The 18,447-nt window shown below is 37.4% G+C and overlaps 1 long non-coding RNA gene across 1 annotated transcript in view; it reads right to left on the bottom strand.

The window, feature by feature from the left end:
* The window catches only part of LOC138370939 (uncharacterized), a 7,033-nt gene extending 1,527 nt beyond the window's left edge, over window positions 1-5,506 (bottom strand). The window contains exons 1-2 of the long non-coding RNA XR_011230267.1: window positions 5,419-5,506; window positions 3,508-3,585 (exon numbers count right to left, since the gene is read on the bottom strand). This is a non-coding gene — a long non-coding RNA (uncharacterized lncRNA). The remainder of the gene's footprint in view (window positions 1-3,507; window positions 3,586-5,418) is intronic.
* Between the last annotated feature and the right edge of the window lie 12,941 nt (window positions 5,507-18,447).

Below are 18,447 nucleotides of genomic sequence, written 5' to 3'. Positions count from 1 at the left end.
CAATTTTTTTTTATTGGAGTTAAAATTAACGTAGATATATGACCGAACCTAACCAACCCTACCTAACCTAACCTAACCTATATATATAGGTAAGGTTAGGTTAGGTAGCCAAAAAAGCTAGGTTAGGTTAGGTTTAGGTAGGTTAGGTAGACGAAAAAATATTAATTCATGAAAACTTGGCTTATTAGGCAAATCGGGCCCTGCATAGTAGGCTGAGAAGTGAGTTCTGGCTACTAGGTACGACATATATATATATATATTATATATATATATATTTATATATATATAATATATATATATATATAAATATATATATATATATATGTCGTACCTAGTAGCCAGAATGCACTTCTCGGCCTACTATGCAAGGCCCGATTTGCCTAATAAGCCAAGTTTCCCTGAATTAATATATTTTCTAATTTTTTTTCTTATGAAATGATAAAGCTACCCATTTTCATTATGTATGAGGTCAATTTTTTTTTATTGGAGTTAAAATTAACGTAGATATATGACCGAACCTAACCAACCCTACCTAACCTAACCTAACCTATCTTTATAGGTTAGGTTAGGTTAGGTAGCCGAAAAAAGTTAGGTTAGGTTTAGGTTAGGTAGGTTAGGTAATCGAAAAAACATAATTCATGAAAAGCTTGGCTTATTAGGCAAATCGGGCCTTGCATAGTAGGCTGAGGAGTGAGTTCTGGCTACTAGGTACGACATATATTATATATATATATATATATATATATATATATATATATATGTCGTACCTAGTAGCCAGAACTCACTTCTCAGCCTACTATGCAAGGCCCGATTTGCCTAATAAGCCAAGTTTTCATGAATTAATGTTTTTTCGTCTACCTAACCTACCTAACCTAACCTAACCTAGCATTTTTTTGGCTACCTAACCTAACCTTACCTATATATATAGGTTAGGTTAGGTTAGGTAGGGTTGGTTAGGTTCGGTAATATATCTACGTTAAGTTTTAACTCCAATAAAAAAAAATTGACCTCATACATAGTGAAAAGGTAGCTTTATCATTTCAGAAGAAAAAAAATTATAGTAAAATATATTAATTTAGGAAAACTTGGCTTATTAGGCAAATCGGGCCTTGAATAGTAGCTGAGAAGTGAGTCTGGCTACTAGGTACGACATATATATATATATATATATATATATATATATATGTCGTACCTAGTAGCCAGAACGCACTTCTCAGACCTACTATGCAAGGCCCGATTTGCCTAATAAGCCAAGTTTTCCTGAATTAATTATATTTTCTCTAATTTTTTTTCTTATGAAATGATAAAGCTACCCATTTATTATGTATGAAGGTCAATTTTTTTTTATTGGAGTTAACATTAACGTAGATATATGACCGAACCTAACCAACCCTACCTAACCTAACCTATCTTATAGGTTAGGTTAGGTTAGGTAGCCGAAAAAGTTAGGTTAGGTTAGGTTAGGTAGGTTAGGTAGTCGAAAAACAATGAATTCATGAAAACTTGGCTTATTAGGCAAATCGGGCCTTGCATAGTAGGCTGAGAAGTGCGTTCTGGCTACTAGGTACGACATATATATATATATATATATATATATATATATATATATATATATATATATATATATATATATATATATATATATATATATATATATATATATATATATATATATATATATATATATATATATACACACACACACACAAACCAACAAAATCACTAGAGAAAGGGGGTGTGAACAATAAGGAGAGGGGGAACATGTTCCTGAAAATTGCATACACAAACATAGATTGAGTGAGATCAAAAGATACTGTAGTTAAGGTCATGTAATACAGCTGCAGACACTAGACATTGTTGCACTCATGGAGACAAAACTTGAAGATAATATTTTAAATGAGGTCATATTCTCAAGGGGCTACTCAGTTTGGAGACGAGACAGAAAAATAAGGAAAAGTAAAATAGTAATAAATAATAAATAAATTTTTATTCAGGTAAGGTACATACATACAAGGTAAGATACAAAAGTTTGATGGATTTATAAATAGAGCTAGTACATACAATGCCTAAAGCCACTATTACGCAAAGCATTTTGGGCAGGAAAAACTCCAAGACTGAAAACTTAATACTAATTGAGATTAAAGTAATAAATTGTGTTGAGAAAAAAAAAAGAATGGAAAAAGGGGAGGGGGGGAAACATGGCAGAAAAAAAAAAAAAAAAAATACAATTTGGTCAACAAAACAGCATTGTTTAAATAGAAGACATGGGTTGACATTTGGGGGTAAGGTAGGTTACATTGAGTTAATTAGTTAGCACTTAGTTTTTATCTTAAAACTGGTTGGGAGAGGTACAGGTGTTGCTGTGCTGGTGAAAGAACACCTAAAGGTAAATTAAATAATGATTGCGAATCCACAAGAAGTTGACATAATAGCACTAGAGATCTGCAATCAGGATGATAAACTTTCCCTAAAGAATTTGACAAACACTGCTGATAGGACATGAGTAGAAATGAGATGTATGTCAAGTTTTGTGAAATATATGATAAAAGCACAACAAAATTTATACCAAAGGAGAGATGCAGAACTAGGAAAAGGGGTTTGTTCAACAGAAATTGCGAGAGGGCCAGAGACCCAAACACACACAAATGGAATCAATATAGAGCAAGAGGCCAAACCCCCTAACATACAAGCGATGCAAAGATGCGAGAAACAGCAGCAGCAGTAAGGAGAGGGACTGAAAGACTATAAATAAAGTGTGAAAATAAACTCGAGTAAATTTTTTTTAACTACTCTCGACAGTGAAGAAAAACAAATATTCAGACGATTTGTGTTAGAATCATTAATCTTACACTTTCGGTCATATTCAACACAAATATACAGACACACACACACACACACATTCCTGTTGCTGTAGCAGGTGAAGAATTACACACACAGATCACAATAACGTGATGCATCAAATGAACAAATCCACAAGGGCCGTGACGAGGATTCGAACCTGCGTCCGGGAGCATCCCAGACACTGCCTTAATCGACTGAGCTACAACAGGGTAAAAGGGTTGAAACCAATGGATGGATGTAGCACCTGCTACAAGGATGTAGCAGGTGCTCAATTGTCAAAAGTGAAAAATTTGGTTTGTCTTCCGAATGCACCATAACGGTAAATTTTTTAATAATCTTTTAAAAATAGTAAATGCCACTATTTTTGCAAAATTATTACAAGATCTATTATTCTAATAAGGGTTTGATAAAATACAGTAGACTGCCTACTGGTTTTACCTGTAATAAGGTTTGATACAGATGATTATGGATATATTTATATGCTCTTATTGTTAAGAAGTAATTTTTTAAAGAGTATTTTGTAATGAGCAGATGTAATTGTAAGATGTAATTGTGTCTGACACTGATAAAATTATAAACCATTGTAAACAATTTGTTCACTTTCAAAACTTAGGCATATATATATATGCATATAAATAAAAAACAAGTAAATGTAAATAATTTTACCTTGCACCTAGATCCACCAAGCCTGTATGGCGCGCGTTTCAGTACTTCGGAAATCTAGAACTATCTAGAATCTCTAATCTGCAATGAAACAGTACATATTATTGCACTTACCAAAACATGGATGAATGTAGAAAATACAGAACTATTGGCTGAATATCAAATAAATGGATTTAATCTATTTCACACAGATAGATATATTAGACCGTGTATGTTAGGTAATACCTAACATACACGCCTCCACACACACTACATTTGAAATGTAGTCTCGAAAAGACTACATTTCAACAAAAACGTGCCACAGACCAGTCACAAGACTGAACCTCGTCGAGGCCAAACGTCTAAATGAGAGCATGAACAAGAAAGAAATAATTTTTTAACATCAGGTATCGTACACACACTGAATGCACCTGCAGACACACAACAAGCACTATCAATATAGCAAAGATTACTCCATAAAAAAATAATTAAATTATTGACCAACATGAGAGAGGGTTAGCCAACATGAGAGGGTTGTGTTGATTGCCTGAAAATATTTAAATTGTTTAATGTATTGAATGGCATTTTTCAAGTTACAACATTTTTTAAATTACTGAACTAGGTTCTAGGCTTTGCTAGGCTTAATTCAATTATTACGATGAGCCTAACCTAGCCTAGAACCCAGCGGGTTTTTTTCCTATTGGAGAGTGTTGTACATGCTGCTATGGCGGTGTGTCCACTCACAAGATTAGTGGCGCTGCCCAATAAACTCGCCCCCTCGTGGCAAAATTTAAAAAAATTTAGAACCTAGTTCAGTAATTTAAAAAATGTAACTTGAAAAATGCCATTCAATACATTAAACAATTTAAATAATTTCAGGCAATCAACACAACCTTCTCATGTTGGCTAACCCTCAGCAGTGCTCAGGCCCCTGTGCCCAGGCCCTGGGGCCTGAGTCCTCAGTTCCATACACTAGCACTGCCAGGCCTCGCCTCCACATACACTTGCACTGCCAGGCCTCGCCTCCACATACACCAGCACTGCCCCTCGCCTCCACATACACTAGCACTGCCAGGCCTTGCCTCCACATACACCAGCACTGCCCCTCGCCTCCACATACACTAGCACTGCCAGGCCTCGCCTCCACATACACTAGCACTGCCCCTCGCCTCCACATACACTAGCACTGCCAGGCCTCGCCTCCACATACACCAGCACTGCCCCTCGCCTCCACATACACTAGCACTGCCCCTCGCCTCCACATACACTAGCACTGCCAGGCCTCGCCTCCACATACACCAGCACTGCCCCTCGCCTCCATATACACTAGCACTGCCCCCCGCCTCCACATACACCAGCACTGCCCCTCGCCTCCACATACACTAGCACTGCCCCTCGCCTCCACATACACTATAGCACTACCAGGCCTCGCCTCCACATACACTAGCACTGCCCCTCGCCTCCACATACACTAGCACTGCCCCTCGCGCCCCATACACCAGCACTGCCCCTCGCCTCCACATACACTAGCACTGCCAGGCCTCGCCTCCACATACACCAGCACTGCCCCTCGCCTCCACATACACTAGCACTGCCAGGCCTCGCCTCTACATACACCAGCACTGCCCCTCGCCTCCACATACACTAGCACTGCCCCTCGCCTCCACATACACCAGCACTGCCCCTCGCCTCCACATACACCAGCACTGCCCCTCGCCTCCACATACACTAGCACTGCCAGGCCTCGCCTCCACATACACCAGCACTGCCCCTCGCCTCCACATACACTAGCACTGCCAGGCCTCGCCTCTACATACACCAGCACTGCCCCTCGCCTCCACATACACCAGCACTGCCCGGCCTCGCCTACACATACACAGCACTGTAGCCAGCACTAGAATCTAATAATATAATAAAATATAAGTGTTTACTTACGATAATATTTGCATGAAGCGTTTGTCCTCTGTCCGCTGACTGCACTGACGACAAAATGGCCGCTCTGTTGATACTAGCGCGAATGATGCTGTGACGTCACAGATGAGGGCAGCAATGCGCATTTCGTCCCTCGACCCTTAATCATTCCCTCGTATATATAATTGGCGAGACAATTTACGTATCATTTACTTATCTTAGTTAGCAAATAGGGGATATTTGGCTAAGATTTCTGGTAGCAGATCGTTTTGAATGAAATATTTAAACATCTCTGGAACATTTATTATAAAATTGTCTCTGAATTCAATTCAATTCAATTCAAGTGAAGTCTTTTGGCACTCCATCACATAGTGACAGACGGTGTGCTTGTTGACCCAGTTTACATTTGGTTAGGTCTACATCAGCAGATAATTAGAAATCCCAGAGAGAGTTGAAACACAGTTTAAGCCGAACAGTAGTAACATCTAGAAGTCTGCTGATTTTATTGGATGATCCATAGATGTGTGGCTCCTCTTGCATGATAGTATGATGATAGATGGAATTACTGGTGTCAATTTCACTTTGCCTCAGATCTACAAGATCTTGTTGAAGTTCTCGGTGTACTGCTGCTCTCAGATTGCTCATTGACAATCCAAGGCTACACTCATACGTCTCCTTTAAAGGCAGATTCTTTGGCTAACTTATCAGCTCTATCATGCATTTGGAGGCCAACATGAGATGGAGACCACATGAAATGGACTCTGTTACCATCCTTAATAATTTTGTTGTATTTGTGCCTAGCTTCGGACACGAGCATGTTACAGTTATGTCTTAAGAGTTGAGAGCATTTAAGGATGATAAGGAGTCACTTACAATTAATGTATCAAGTTTGGAGACTTGTACACATTTCAGTGCAAGGAGCAAGCAAATAGTTCAGTCTGAAAGGTAGAGGCCCAATTGTTTATACGGACTCCCCACTCAAAGTATAGGCCATCGCCCATTGTCAGAACAACTGCACTTCCAGTTGCACCCGTGGTGCGGTGTAGGGAACCATCAGTGTATATGATTTGAGAGAGAGAATGCTCTGTGGACAGAGCATCAATATGGCTTAAGGCGTTTAGCTTTGCCTCAAGACGAAGTTTGGGCTGATTTCTAATTTGCTTCTTGGGTGGAAAGGGAGGGATTAAAACTGGAAAGGGTGTAACCTCCCACGGTGCAGGAAAGTGCCGTTGTTGTTTCTCTTGGTACAAATCATGAACCTGATACATTCTGAGTTGAGTTCCAGTTTTTGTTATCCATTTGGAACAATGCTGATCTTCAATAAAGAAATTCTGGAGGGCTTCTGTGCAAGGACTAGGATGAGTTAGCCTAAGCATTTTAATACTAATTTGACAGTTAATTTCAGTAACACGATCAACAACGCTCGGAATATTAAGTTCCTTTCTCATATTAAGTATCTTTTGTTGTACGAGGGCAACCAAGGATTATCCTCAAGGCTTCGTTCTGCAATTTTTCAAGCCCTCCAAGCTTTCTTTCAGGCATCAAAACAAGCAGAGGTGCAGCATAATCCACTAAAGATCTGATGTATGCAAGGTACATCATTTTGACAATTCTGACATTGGCACCATAGCCTGAGTGATAACCTGCAACAGCCTTGAGAGCTCGGAGCCTCTCTTTATACTGACGACAGAGTCTGAATACAACAGGACTATACAGTGGCACCTCAAGGCCAAGGTATTTGAATCTGTTTACATAGTCAAGCTGGGAGCCATCAGACAATTGCATCTTGCGAACAGCTCCTCCCTGCCTGGGTGGGCGCCGATTTAGTATCTTTGTTTTCTCTGCTGAGATAATTAAACCTAGGTCCTGACATGAGTCTAATACAGAGTTAAGAGTGTTCTGCATGTTAGCATACCCAGTGGTGTGTATCATTATATCATCAGCATACCCAGTGGTGTGTATCATTATATCATCAGCATAGCTATAATGATGTGGACGTTGGGTTTGCTCGGTACAGAGTTTAACAGCGTGTTTATTAAGGTATTAAATAAGGTAGGACTGAGGACACCTTCCTGTGAGGTACCTAGTTCGAAGTCTCTTGTTATCATTAAAAATTTTGTTGTATTTGTGTCTAGCTTCAGACACGTGCATGTTACAGTATGTCTTAAAGAGTTGAGAGCAATTAAGGATGATAAAGAGTCACAATTAATGTATCAGTTTAGAGACTTGTACACATTTCAGTGCAAGAAGCAAGGAAAATAGTTCGGATTGAAGGGGGTAGAGGCCCAGTTGTTTATACGGACTCCCCACTCATAAAATAAGCTTTTGATACAGTGCCACATAAAAGACTGATTAAAAGATAGAGGCTCACTATATTGTGGATTCTATATTAAGCTGAATTAGGGCATGGCTATACCAAAGGAATCAAAGATTTAGAATCAATGGGGTTAAGTCGCAACACATGGTTTTACACATGGCCGTTCATGTTTAACAAATTTGCTCTCTTTTTATTCCAGCATAGTTGAGGCAGTTGATAGTGGTAAGGATTGTGATGTTGTGTACCTTGACTTTAGCAAAGCTTTTGATACAGTGCCACATGAAACAATGTTGACCTTCAATAAAGACATTCTGGAAGGCTTCTGTGCAAGAGTTAGGATGAGCTAGCCTTAGCATTTTTATACCAATTTGACAGTTAATTTCAGTAACACGATAAACAACGCTCGGAATATTAAGTTCCTTCCTCATGTTAAGTATCTTTGTGGTACGAGGGGCATCCAAAGATTATCTTTAAGGCTTCGTTCTGCAAGTTTTCAAGCCCTTTAAGCTTTCTTTCAGTCATCAAGGCAAGCAGAGGTGCAGCATAATCCACTAAAGATCTGATGTATGCAAGGTACATCATTTTGACAATTGTAACATCGGCACCATAGCCTGAGTGATAACCTGCAACATCTCCAAGAGGGCTTATGGAGCCTCTCTTTATACTGACGACAGAGTTTGAATACAAAAGGACAATACAAGGCAAGTTTTAAGGTATTTGAATCTGTTAACATAGTCAAGCTGGGAGCCATCATACAGTTGCATCTTGTGAACAGCTCCTCCCTGCCTGGGTGGACACCCGTTTAGTATCTTTGTTTCCTCTGCTGAGATATGACTAAACCTAAGTCCTGACATGAGAATAATACAGAGTTAAGAGTGTTCTGCATGTTAGCATAACAAGTAGTGTGTATCATTATATCATCAGCATACCCAGTAGTGTGTATCATTTTATCATCATGTATGATGATACATGATACAAGGAGGTCTAAATTGATCGATCGAACGATCTAAATTGGGTACTGAAATATGGTCAAAAGATTGGGGGATGCCGTTTAATACTGACAAATGTAAGGTTTAAAGGATAGGTAATGACGATAGATCGAGTTACAAGATATAAGCTAGATGCATGCATGGTGCTGAGATTATGAAGTCGAATTATGAAAGGGATCTGGGAGTTATGATTAGTAAGAATTTAAAACAAACAAAAATCAATGAATAAATGTTCGTAATAAGGCAAACAGAACACTGGGATTTATGTATTGAAACATTAGTAATAATTAAGATATCGGTTCATTGTTCTTCAGATATATCTTGCTCTGGGTAGGCTCCATTTAGATATATATGCACTTCACTTTTGGTCACAGTATATCCACATCATGGTTATAAATTTACTAGAATGCGTCCAGCGGAGGATAACAAAGTTAATACCCCAAAATAGAAACCTGTCATATGAAGAAAGATTGTCAAAGCGTAAATTACATTCTCTAGAAAGACAAAGAATTATAGCTAGGTGACATGTGGTTTATGTTTTTGTTGATGTGTTTCTATATTTTCATAAATAAAGCATGCTTAGTGTTTTATTCCAAGTTTTACGACAATTTTACAAGGTTTAAAATATAAAGTTCAATATATTTCAGCTTTTTTATACCGGAATTATACCTTAATATAACATTATAATAACGTAACGATGTCGTGGAAATAACGTCATATTGACGACATATAAATGTTATATTTATGTTATAAGAACGTAAATTGGATAGGTTTACATAAAGTAAACAAAAAAAACGAAATGTTGACTGAAAATTGTTTATTTTTATATAAAAGCATGAAAACATTATAATTCCATAGCATTCACTACTATTTTTAAATTTTTACATAAATCTTAAAAAACTGTGTCTCAAGAATACATGTTTTTAGTTATATCTAGTGGTTTTAAGAACGTCAGAAATAAGTATTTATGTCAAATGTTAGAGTATTACCTTTGTGGCACCATTTAAAAACGTTCACAAACGTTCTGTGTTTGCTGGGAATAAATTCCCTGTAACCTACCTTACCCTTCTATTGTCAACCAATGTCTGTTTTTTTCTTTAAAGAGCGCTGTTTGTCGACATAATTGTATTTGTGCTGCTTTTTCATCTATGTTTTCATTTCTTGTTTTCATTGTACTCTATATGCTCAATTAGTATTAAGCTTGTCATTTAAGTTTATCATGCCCGAAACGTTTTGCGTAATAGTGGCTTTAGGCATTGTATGTACTAGCTCTACCTATAAGTCAAACAATCCTTGTAAATATTTATTGTATGTATGTACCTTACCTAAATAAAATTGTATTGTATTGTATTGTATTGGAGTGAGGGGTCGATATTGTATTGCCACATAGGAAGTATACAAAACCATCCGCTCATGTAGGAAGGGTAGGCAACCGATGATTACACGCTGACAAGAAAAAACAGTATAAATATATATATATATATATATATATATATATATATATATATATATATATATATATATATATATATATATATATATATATATATATATAATATATATATATATATATATATATATATAAATATATATATATTATATATATATATATATATATATATATACATATATATATATATATATATATATATATATATATATATATATATATATATATATATATTATACATATATATATATATATATATATATATATATATATATATATATATATATATATATATATATATATATATATATATATATATATATATATATTTTATTAAATATGACCGAAAAAGTAAGATTAATAATTCTAACACGAATTTTCTCAATCTTTCGTACATTATGCTTCACTGTTGGAGGTAAATCAAAAATCACTTCTCCAAAATTCATTTTATTTCTAGTCTGACGCGACACGGGCGCGTTTCGTAAAACTTATTACATTTTCAAAGACTTCACAAATACACAACTGATTAGAACTTGCGTTTCCCTGATTTTATATCTACATTTGAGTGAGGTGGGAAGGGTGATGTGGCATTACATTTGAGTGAGGTGGGAAGGATGATGTGGCATTAGAGGATATTAATAGGGTATTAAAAGTATCAACACAAGACAGAACACGAAACAATGGATATTGAATAGAAGTGTTTGTAGAAAGCCTATTGGTCCATATTTCTTGATGCTTCTATATTGGAGCGGAGTCTTGAGGTGGGTAGAATATAGTTGTGCAATAATTGGCTGTTGATTGCTGGTGTCGACTTCTTGATGTGTAGTGCCTCGCAAACGTCAAGCCGCCTGCTATCGCTGTATCTATCGATGATTTCTGTGTTGTTTACTAGGATTTCTCTGACGATGGTTTGGTTATGGGAAGAGATTATATGTTCCTTAATGGAGCCCTGTTGTTTATGCATCGTTAAACGCCTAGAAAGAGATGTTGTTGTCTTGCCTATATACTGGGTTTTTTGGAGCTTACAGTCCCCAAGTGGGCATTTGAAGGCATAGACGACGTTAGTCTCTTTTAAAGCGTTCTGTTTCGTGTCTGTAGAGTTTCTCATGAGTAGGCTGGCCGTTTTTCTGGTTTTATAGTAAATCGTCAGTTGTATCCTCTGATTTTTGTCTGTAGGGATAACGTTTCTATTAACAATATCTTTCAGGACCCTTTCCTCTGTTTTATGAGCTGTGGAAAAGAAGTTCCTGTAAAATAGTCTAATAGGGGGTATAGGTGTTGTGTTAGTTGTCTCTTCGGAGGTTGCATGGCTTTTCACTTTCCTTCTTATGATGTCTTCGATGAAACCATTGGAGAAGCCGTTATTGACTAGAACCTGCCTTACCCTACAGAGTTCTTCGTCGACTTGCTTCCATTCTGAGCTGTGGCTGAGAGCACGGTCGACGTATGCGTTAACAACACTCCTCTTGTACCTGTCAGGGCAGTCGCTGTTGGCATTTAGGCACATTCCTATGTTTGTTTCCTTTGTGTAGACTGCAGTGTGGAAACCTCCGCCCTTTTCCATGACTGTTACATCTAGAAAAGGCAGCTTCCCATCCTTTTCCGTCTCGTAAGTGAAACGCAGCACGGAACTCTGCTCAAATGCCTCCTTCAGCTCCTGCAGATGTCTGACATCAGGTACCTGTGTAAAAATGTCGTCAACATACCTGCAGTATATGGCCGGTTTCAAGTTCATGTCGACTAAGACTTTTTGCTCGATGGTACCCATGTAGAAGTTTGCAAACAGGACACCTAGGGGAGAACCCATAGCGACCCCATCTACTTGCTTATACATGTGCCCATCCGGGCTCAAACAAGCCCGGATGGGCACATGTATAAGCCCGGATTTTTTCTTTTTTCTTGTTTTTTCTTATACATGTGCCTGTTTGCAAACTTCTACATGGGTACCATCGAGCAAAAAGTCTTAGTCGACATGAACTTGAAACCAGCCATATACTGCAGGTATGTTGACGACATTTTTACACAGGTACCTGATGTCAGACATCTGCAGGAGCTGAAGGAGGCATTTGAGCAGAGTTCCGTGCTGCGTTTCACTTACGAGACGGAAAAGGATGGGAAGCTGCCTTTTCTAGATGTAACAGTCATGGAAAAGGGCGGAGGTTTCCACACTGCAGTCTACACAAAGGAAACAAACATAGGAATGTGCCTAAATGCCAACAGCGACTGCCCTGACAGGTACAAGAGGAGTGTTGTTAACGCATACGTCGACCGTGCTCTCAGCCACAGCTCAGAATGGAAGCAAGTCGACGAAGAACTCTGTAGGGTAAGGCAGGTTCTAGTCAATAACGGCTTCTCCAATGGTTTCATCGAAGACATCATAAGAAGGAAAGTGAAAAGCCATGCAACCTCCGAAGAGACAACTAACACAACACCTATACCCCTATTAGACTATTTTACAGGAACTTCTTTTCCACAGCTCATAAAACAGAGGAAAGGGTCCTGAAAGATATTGTTAATAGAAACGTTATCCCTACAGACAAAAATCAGAGGATACAACTGACGATTTACTATAAAACCAGAAAAACGGCCAGCCTACTCATGAGAAACTCTCCAGACACGAAACAGAACGCTTTAAAAGAGACTAACGTCGTCTATGCCTTCAAATGCCCACTTGGGGACTGTAAGCTCCAAAAAACCCAGTATATAGGCAAGACAACAACATCTCTTTCTAGGCGTTTAACGATGCATAAACAACAGGGCTCCATTAAGGAACATATAATCTCTTCCCATAACCAAACCATCGTCAGAGAAATCCTAGTAAACAACACAGAAATCATCGATAGATACAGCGATAGCAGGCGGCTTGACGTTTGCGAGGCACTACACATCAAGAAGTCGACACCAGCAATCAACAGCCAATTATTGCACAACTATATTCTACCCACCTCAAGACTCCGCTCCAATATAGAAGCATCAAGAAATATGGACCAATAGGCTTTCTACAAACACTTCTATTCAATATCCATTGTTTCGTGTTCTGTCTTGTGTTGATACTTTTAATACCCTATTAATATCCTCTAATGCCACATCATCCTTCCCACCTCACTCAAATGTAATGCCACATCACCCTTCCCACCTCACTCAAATGTAGATATAAAATCAGGGAAACGCAAGTTCTAATCAGTTGTGTATTTGTGAAGTCTTTGAAAATGTAATAAGTTTTACGAAACGCGCCCGTGTCGCGTCAGACTAGAAATAAAAATGAATTTTGGAGAAGTGATTTTTGATTTACCTCCAACAGTGAAGCATAATGTACGAAAGATTGAGAAAATTCGTGTTAGAATTATTAATCTTACTTTTTCGGTCATATTTAATAAAATATGTCTACAGGAAAGACTGCTACCAAAATATACTAATATATATATATATATATATATATATATATATATATATATATATATATATATATATATATATATATATATATATATATATATATATATATATATATATATATATATGTCGTACCTAATAGCCAGAACGCACTTCTCAGCCTACTATTCAAGGGCCGATTTGCCTAATAAGCCAAGTTTTCATTAATTAATGTTTTTTCGTCTACCTAACCTACCTAACCTAACCTAACCTAGCTTTTTTTGGCTACCTAACCTAACCTTACCTATAAATATAGGTTAGATTAGGTTAGGTAGGGTTGGTTAGGTTCGGTCATATATCTACGTTAATTTTAACTCCAATAAAAAAAAATTGACCTCATACATAGAGAAAAGGGTTGCTTTATCATTTCATAAGAAAAAAATTATAGTAAATATATTAATTCAGGAAAACTTGGCTTATTAGGCAAATCGAGCCTTGAATAGTAGGCTGAAAAGTGAGTTCTGGCTACTAGGTACGACATATATATATATATATATGTCGTACCTAGTAGCCAGAACTCACTTCTCAGCCTACTATTCAAGGCCCGATTTGCCTAATAAGCCAAGTTTTCCTGAATTAATATATTTACTATAATTTTTTTCTTATGAAATGATAAAGCAACCCTTTTCTTTATGTATGAGGTCAATTATTTTTTATTGGAGTTAAAATTAACGTAGATATATGACCGAACCTAACCAACCCTACCTAACCTAACCTAACCTATATTTATAGGTAAGGTTAGGTTAGGTAGCCAAAAAAAGCTAGGTTAGGTTAGGTTAGGTAGGTTAGGTAGACGAAAAAACATTAATTCATGAAAACTTGGCTTATTAGGCAAATCGGGCCTTGAATAGTAGGCTGAGAAGTGCGTTCTGGCTATTAGGTACGACATATATATATATATATATATGTCGTACCTAGTAGCCAGAACGCGCTTCTCAGCCTACTATACATGGCCCGATTTGCCTAGTTAGCCAAGTTTTCCTGAAATATTATATTTTCTCTAATTTTTTTCTTATGAAATGATAAAGCTACCCATTTCATAATGTATAAGGTCAATTTTTTTTATTGGAGTTAAAATTAACGTAGATATATGACCGAACCTAACCAACCCTACCTAACCTAACCTAACCTATCTTTATAGGTTAGGTTAGGTTAGGTAGCCGAAAAAGTTAGGTTAGGTTAGGTTAGGTAGTCAAAAAACAATTAATTCATGAAAACTTGGCTTATTAAGCAAATCGGGCCTTGCATAGTAGGCTGAGAAGTGCGTTCTGGCTACTAGGTACGACATATATATATATAATATATATATATATATATATATAAATATATATGTCGTACCTAGTAGCCAGAACGCACTTCTCAGCCTACTATGCAAGGCCCGATTTGCCTAATAAGCCAAGTTTTCATGAATTAATTGTTTTTCGACCACCTAACCTACCTAACCTAACCTAACCTAACTTTTTCGGCCACCTAACCTAACCTATGAAGATAGGTTAGGTTAGGTTAGGTTAGGTAGGGTTGGTTAAGTTCGGTCATATAACTATGTTAATTTTAACTCCAATAAAAAGAAATTGACCTCATACATAATGAAATGGGTAGCTTTATCATTTCATAAGAAAAAAATTAGAGAAAATATATTAATTCAGGAAAACTTGGCTTATTAGGCAAATCGGGCCTTACATAGTAGGCTGAGAAGTGCGTTCTGGCTACTAGGTACGACATATATATATATATATATATATATATATATATATATAATATATATATATATATATATATATATATATAATATATATATATATATATATATATTTAAATGAAAATGACAAAAGGGAAGGGAGTACCACCTCTGGCTGGAAGAAGGGGGATCCATAGCCTCAGAGGAAACCACACATAACGCATTAGAGGGAATGTAGGTCCCTTCCAATACAGTTTCTGTGTCCTTTTCTCCTACCACCCCCCTTCCCTTTTTTTTTTTCCTTTATTGTGTATTTAAAGGTTACAAAACATTCAAGACAAATGCCTAAAGGTTATGGATCTCATGAAGCTCCTCCGCTTCTGGACAGGAACCGAGAACGCAGCAAGCATTTCCCTTCTGGATCGGCACACTGAGACGCTGAAACAAAAAACTGGAAGCCCTTGGGTCTTCCCTTCAGAGTATGTTAGACGGTGTAATGCTGGTCCATGTTGACGTATTTGTGGGCTTGGTTGGTTTAAATGTGATGGCACCCCAATATGGGCACACAATATGGGCACCCCACAACTGCTGCATATTCTAGCTTTGGACTAACAAAAGTGGTGAACAATTTCTTTAGTATTTCGCCATCCATGTATTTAAAAGCAATTCTGAAGGTGGAATGCATGGCATAGGCTCCTCACACAATGTTCTTTATGTGGTCCTCGGGTGATAGTTTTCTATTTAGAACCACCCCTAGATCTCTTTCTTTATCAGAATTCCTTAAAGATTTTTCACATAGTGGTGGTGATGCCAGCACGGCATGTGAGGCAGGCACGGCAGTTGATGCTGGCACGGCATGTGAGGCAGGCACGGCAGTTGATGCCGGCACAGTATGTGCTGTCTGTGAATTCCTCAACCTTTATATCAGCAGTTTATATATTAGAATAATAATTAGGTTTATTTTTCTTCCTTAATTCCAAGAACCTCTACCACCACCTTCTTATATGTGCTATCAATCTGCTGTGTGGTGCCTATTATTTTTGTTTAAATTACCAGTTGATGCCGGCACGGCAGTTGATGCTGGCACGGCATGTGAGGCAGGCACGGCATGTCAGGCAGGCACGGCAGTTGATGCCGGCATGGCATGTGAGGCAGGCACGGCAGTTGATGCCGGCACAGTATGTGCTATCTGTGAATTCCTCAACCTTTATATCAGGCAGTTTATATATTAGAATAATAATTAGGTTTATTTTTCTTCCTTAATTCCAAGAACCTCTACCACCACCTTCTTATATGTGCTATCAATCTGCTGTGTGGTGCCTATTATTTTTGTTTAAATTACAGTTGATGCCGGCACGGCAGTTGATGCTGGCACGGCATGTGAGGCAGGCACGGCATGTCAGGCAGGCACGGCAGTTGATGCCGGCATGGCATGTGAGGCAGGCACGGCAGTTGATGCCGGCACAGTATGTGCTATCTGTGAATTCCTCAACCTTTATATCAGGCAGTTTATATATTAGAATAATAATTAGGTTTATTTTTCTTCCTTAATTCCAAGAACCTCTACCACCACCTTCTTATATGTGCTATCAATCTGCTGTGTGGTGCCTATTATTTTTGTTTAAATTACCAGTTGATGCCAGCAAGGCAGTTGATGCCGGCACGGCAGTTGATGCCGGCACGGCATGTGAGGCAGGCACGGCATGTGAGGCAGGCACGGCAGTTGATGCCGGCACAGTATGTGCTGTCTATGAATGTCTGAAATTCGGGTATTTTTTATATTTTGGTATTTATTTATTATTTATATTATCAATTGAACTACAGTAGTTAGTTTTTATCATCCGAATGCACCAATATGTCTTCATTCTTCCCAGATGAAGGAACTAGGTAATGTTCATCATCTGAATGCACCATCTGAAGCTTTTCCACACTCATGATACACGAGAGGTTTATCAGCTGTATGCACCATCCTGTGAGTTTTTATAAGTCACATTTTAATTAACCATTACTAAGCAAATTATCTTCAAGATCATTTTACTTTATATAAACTTTAACTTTATATAAACTTTATATAAACATTTTACTTTATATTTATATTTTTTTTATTATTTTTTATTTTACATTTATATTGTCAGTCTTTACTGATTTTTTGTTTTTTATTTTATGTAACTTCTGTGTCCTTCCTGGCTATCTATTGGATCTTTATTTTACTTCTAAATTGTACTATTTTATTGCATTTGCTTTTATTCTTGTGTTTTGCTTTATCGTGTATCTTGTATCGTGATCCCTCTGCATCTCCATGCACACTGATATTGATCCTGATCAAAATCTTATGTCTCCACCAACCAGCACATCATTATTGCAAGTATTTCACAGCACACCAGGCTAAAAACAAACTCCAAAATAGCACCTGTCTATCAGTTTACAATCAAAATGTTAGATCACTTGGTAAACATTTTGACGATTTAAATGCATTACTCACAGCACTAGGTACTAACTTAACGTTCATTATTTTAACAGAAACTTGGCTAAATAAAGACTATACCCAACTCTACAACTTAGCTGGTTATAAAGTCATTCATAACTGTAGGCCTAATAAAAAAAAAAAAACCTACCTGAGTCACTCAAACATCAGTAACTACCTTGGACCACATATGCACAAACATAACAGCTCCCCTTGTATCTGGTATAATCTACGACAGAACAACTGACCACTATCCTACCTTTCTCATAGCGAACATGGACATAACACCACCAAAAAGCAAAAAACTTTTTTTATACTTTTTATATATCTAATTGATTTTTTCTAACAGTTAAACAGAAAATAGTTTAATGGTATTTATTTATTACATTAGAAAGTTATAAAATCTAATGTTGAGATTGAAAGGCATACATTATACTCTATTGCCTTAAAGTTTATGCATTATTGTAACAGGTACAAATGCTGTCCTAGTTGGGAGGTGCATATTGTAATGACACAGTGAGATATATTTACATATCAAGTATTGCTGATATGTTGAAGCATGTACTGAACAAGATTGGTGGAAACAGATACAAGGTTAAGATTGCTGTAGTCTAGTCTAATTCAATCATTTTTAGTAAGCTTTGAGAACATTTATGGTTGAAGTTGCCGGTGCCAGTGGACCACTTTGTGCTTTAGGCCTGGTGGAGCTTGGTCCACCAGGCT

This window comes from Procambarus clarkii, chromosome 34, assembly GCF_040958095.1.
Source record: "Procambarus clarkii isolate CNS0578487 chromosome 34, FALCON_Pclarkii_2.0, whole genome shotgun sequence".
NCBI lineage: Eukaryota > Metazoa > Arthropoda > Malacostraca > Decapoda > Cambaridae > Procambarus > Procambarus clarkii.
Note: the sequence above shows the minus strand (reverse complement) of the source record. Positions and strands in the feature narration are given on the sequence as shown.